This window comes from Saccopteryx bilineata, chromosome 6, assembly GCF_036850765.1.
Source record: "Saccopteryx bilineata isolate mSacBil1 chromosome 6, mSacBil1_pri_phased_curated, whole genome shotgun sequence".
NCBI lineage: Eukaryota > Metazoa > Chordata > Mammalia > Chiroptera > Emballonuridae > Saccopteryx > Saccopteryx bilineata.
In genome coordinates this window covers 44,960,415-44,965,485 of record NC_089495.1, presented here as the reverse complement: position 1 = coordinate 44,965,485, position 5,071 = coordinate 44,960,415, and the positions used below count along the sequence as shown (strand labels likewise).

The 5,071-nt window shown below is 37.6% G+C and overlaps 1 non-coding gene across 1 annotated transcript; it reads left to right on the top strand.

Annotated features, from left to right (window-relative positions):
* Positions 1-1,774: 1,774 nt before the first annotated feature.
* TRNAS-AGA (transfer RNA serine (anticodon AGA)) lies at positions 1,775-1,850 on the top strand. Its single transcript has one exon. It is a non-coding gene; the product is annotated as a tRNA-Ser (tRNA).
* The last annotated feature ends 3,221 nt before the right edge of the window (positions 1,851-5,071 follow it).

Genomic DNA, 5,071 nt, shown 5'->3' with positions numbered 1-5,071 from the left:
ATCAAATATGAAAGCACCTAAACTTAAAATGATATTTTCCAAAATCCTTTTTGAAGTCTAACGCATACAAGCCTTCTAGCTCTTGAGACTACTAGTCCAGGGTATGTTAGTGGGCTTATTACTGCTGAGTACTGCGTATTTTTTTTTGTTTGTTTGTTTTGTTCTACTTGAGCTAGAATTTTATGATAAACAGCTATTCCTGACATGACATGAGTAAGAAGCATAAAGCAACTCATTTTATGGTGGAGTAAAGCTATAGTTCAATCTTAACTCTAGGGTTCCTAAACTGGGCTCCCATGAACCCTAAGGGATTTGTGGATAGACTTTTGAGGGTTCATGAACTTAAATTAAAAAAAAAACCATGCATCTTTATTCTTGCTGTCTTTAACTGAAATGTAGCATCTCTTTTGATGTTAATTTTAGGCATTAAACCACAATAGTACAAGCAATTTTAGGTTACTTTGTCAGCAATAGAAATCAGAAACTTTCAAATTACATTCAAGTTATTAAAGATATCAAAAAATACTTTGTATACTAATCACTACTTTGAAATTATGAAGGTTATTAATATATTAACTATATTTTAATCAGTTAACTATATTTGTTTTCCTTTGTAACCATATGTATATTTTTATAAATTTAAAAACATTAATGACTTATGATTTTCACTACATTGCCAAGAGATCCATGATTCAAAAATTATTGAAATGAAGTATTAAAAATGTTTTATGTATGTTTCTCTTTCCTTTCAAACATAATGTACCTAAATCTAAAGTGTAATTAGTGATCTTAGTTTGCCCAAACTCTCCTCTCAAATTCAGATAAAAAACTGAAATATGAACTTTTTTACTCTTCTTTTTCTGTCTGAGAACTGAACCCAAGCAGTCATAAATATTTTATCACAAAAGCTACTAACTACTTTAGTGTCTTTTGTTTTTATGAGAAACATCTTAACCTCCATAGTAACGTTCCTATGTAATAAATTCTATAATACATTTACTCACAATTTGTATGCTTTCTTCAAATGTCCAGGTCCTTTAGGTTTCTGCATAACTAATAGTTTTATGCACTACAATGTCTTAAATCAGTTTTTTTTCACTGGTAGCACCATCCAATTTCAGAAACAGTGGTGCTATAAAATTGAAGCTCAAAATCCCAGAAAGTAATAAGAGGTGACGCATGGGTGGAAGAATCAAGGTTGGGAGCTGAGTGAGAGAGAGAAATTAGAAGAGAACATGAATGTAACAGCTTTTGTAATTATGTGACAGTGGGGAAAGGATCATCAGAACTTTGCCTAAAATTGCAAGTAATTAACTGGAATTTCTATTTTTTATTTAAAAACTAAACATACAAATTTTGTGGGTATATAATGGATTAAGTGAATGTGAAATAATTAAAATTTGGCTTCAAATGGGATTTTTGATAGAATCGAGATTTTTATTATAAAATGTTGATGATTTATACATTTTAGTCAAAATAGTTTATCTGATAATATTTTATTATTTGATTATATCAGCGATATTGAGGTTCTCAGGAAACATGGCCATGGAGTCACCTCCCATTTACGACAATTTATTTTGATTTAGGCCACAGATGTATCTCAATGAAGCCGTTTATTTTACAAACTTTACCATAAATTTCACATCATATTCAGTAGAGGAGTCTAGTTAGATGGATACTGGTCAATTATCACTAGAAGAAACTTAGAACCTGTCTTTTATATACAATAATTAATGTTATTTTCCTTAGACCTCTCATTGAAAGTTTATATTAGGCCCTGGCCGGTTGGCTCAGCGGTAGAGCGTCGGCCTAGAGTGCGGAGGACCCGGGTTCGATTCCCGGCCAGGGCACACAGGAGAAGCGCCCATTTGCTTCTCCACCCCTCCGCCGTGCTTTCCTGTCTCTCTCTTCCCCTCCCGCAGCCAAGGCTCCATTGGAGCAAAGATGGCCCGGGCGCTGGGGATGGCTCTGTGGCCTCTTCCTTAGGCGCTAGACTAGGCTCTGGTCGCAACATGGCGACGCCCAGGATGGGCAGAGCATCGCCCCCTGGTGGGCAGAGCGTCGCCCCTGGTGGGCGTGCCGGGTGGATCCCGGTCGGGTGCATGCGGGAGTCTGTCTGACTGTCTCCCTGTTTCCAGCTTCAGAAAAGTGAAAAAAAAAAAAAAGTTTCTATTAGATGTTTAGAGAGATATAAAGTACAGAATAAATATATGAAAGTGGAGGCAGAAACTAATGAATTGTATATTTAAAATCAGTTAGGGTGGTAAATTTTATTTTTTATTTTATTTTATTATAATTAAAGTACAAAATGTGGAAACAGAAAGAACTTAATTTCTGTTAAAACTGGCTCTTGAAGAGATCAAGGTTTGATTCCAATTTTCCAACTTAAACTATTTTCCAGTAAAAATTCAAAACTTTGTAGAGGGGTATGTGATAATATATATTACTTGCTCAGAATAATAACCATTTTAGAGCTACAAGAAGGTCTAAAATAACATTTATTTAGTACTTCAGACATTATATAAAGTTAAAATTTAAGGTAGCTAAAATAAAACTTTATTTCTCTGACTAAAATAATCCGTAAATGGCAGAAATTTAATCTTTGCAATTCAAATAAGTGATTTAAATGTGGATATTTTATGATAAAAATTAGTCAATTCATGAATCTCTCCACTTTGTTTTTTTTCCCCCATTCTTCTATAGTTTTTCTAAGTTTCTAGGAAACCATGATATTGTCATAACATTCAGGACAAAGTATCTGTTCTATTGCTATCTTTTGTCCCTGACAGTACTTATTAAGATCTAGTTCAGTTAGCCAGGTATTGGGGCATCTGTTATGAATCTGGCTCTGATACATAGAACACTGCCATGGCTTCTAGATTATGGTATCCAGCTATTTAGATAGTTGCTTACTTCTCTTTAGAACAGATATTTCTCTTCTATGGGAACTTCTCATTCCTACTCTTCCTTTTTTCCCCCACTCCTCTGTTCTACTTATGTATTCTTAATGACAAACAACTCCAAGTTTAGTGCTATAAAACAGCTATTTTTATTATATTCTTGGATTCAAAGGAGAAGTGATTCAGAAAAAGCCCAATGAGAACAGCTTGTTTCTACTCTGAGCTATTTTGATCTTCATCTAGAATACATGGTGTCTGGGGACTTGAATCATCTGAAGGTTTCTCTTTTATTTACATGTCTTAATATTGATTCAGGCTGTTGGTTGCAGCCTCAGTTGGACCTGAGGGCCCAACACCTACATGTAGCTTATCTTAGCTACTTGGGCTTCCTCACAGTATGAAATACTGGGTTCTGAAGGAGGGGGGGGAATCCAGTACAAATAAACAGAAGTTGTTTACCTTTTATTACTAACCATTGGAATCACATAATGTCAGTTTGACCATTTGTAAGCCTCCCAGATTCAAGAAGAAACACAAATCTTACCTCTTGATGGTAGGATTGTCAATGTCATGTGGAATTTTTTAAGCTGCCTTCAAGCCCATAGACTGTATCTGTTTTACTTTTGGCACCATACTTAATGTGGAACTTCTCTTAATGTGGAGGTTTGAACATTCATGGGCTAAAACTGAAGAATATAGAAGACTTCTGCTCTACTTTCAGATTTTTCTTAAAATTACATGTGTTCTCTTTTCCTCTGGATAGAAAATAAGGTTCCTTCTCAGGTGTTTTTAGCCTCTAAAAACTAGTAACTACTCTGGATTTTTTCTCCCAGTGGACATATTGGGACCTTTATCTCTCTGGTTGGGAAAATGTCGGATGTCTTTCTACTCTCATATTCATTTTTTACATTTCTGTGTTGTAAATGTTTATTCTTTGAGTACTTAAAATATTCAAATCAAAAGTATATTCAAAATGTGACCTTGTTTTGGATTTTAAAAGCTATTTTTGGAAGTCAAAGTCAATTTTTTGACTACCTGTTTATATTTTGTTCTTTGAGTTTTCCCTTATCAAGAAAATAAGTTTATTGCCCTGGCCGGTTGGCTCAGCGGTAGAGCGTCGGACTGGCGTGCGGGGGACCCGGGTTCGATTCCTGGCCAGGGCACATAGGAGAAGCGCCCATTTGCTTCTCCACCCCCCACCCCCTCCTTCCTCTCTGTCTCTCTCTTCCCCTCCCGCAGCCAAGGCTCCATTGGAACAAAGATGGCCCAGGTGCTGGGGATGGCTCCTTGGCCTCTGCCCCAGGTGCTAGAGTGGCTCTGGTCGCGGCAGGGCGGCACCCCGGAGGGGCAGAGCATCACCCCCTGGTGGGCAGAGCATCGCCCCTCATGGGCGTGCCGGTGGATCCCAGTCAGGCGCATGTGGGAGTCTGTCTGACTGTCTCTCCCCGTTTCCAGCTTCAGAAAGAAAAAAAAAAAAAGAAAAAAAAAAAGAAAATAACTATTATTATTATTATTATTATTTTCATTTTTCCGAAGCTGGAAATGGGGAGGCAGTCAGATAGACTCCCGCATGTGCCCGAGCGGGATCCACCTGGCATGCCCATCAGGGGGCGATGCTCTGCCCTCCTGGGGCATCGCTCTGTTGCATCCTGAGTCATTCTAGCACCTGAGGCAGAGGCCACAGAGCCATCCTCAGCGCCTGGGCAATCTTTGCTCCAAGGGAGCCTGGGCTCCGGGAGGGGAAGAGAGAGACAGAGAGGAAGGAGAGGGGGAGGGGTGGAGAAGCAGATAGGTGCTTCTCTTGTGTGCCCTGGCCGGGAATCAAACCCAGGTTCTGCATGCCAGGTCGACGCTCTACTGCTGAGCCAACTGGCCAGGGCCAAGTTATTATTTTTTTATGGTGAAGGAAACACAGGATAGCATGGAACTAAGAAAGAGAAAATAATTCCATTGAAAATTGGTTTAAATACTGTCCTGCTACATTTTCACTAAGACCATAAACTAGATTGATTGTTATACTTTAAATTGTGTTTGGTAATGAATTAGTTTCCTAACATGTATGCAAATGATATTTATATGAGTAAGTAATTATAAAAATATATTAATCTAATTTTGGGAGACATATAATATTCCTGATATATATTATATTTTTAATTGTTTATGATATAATG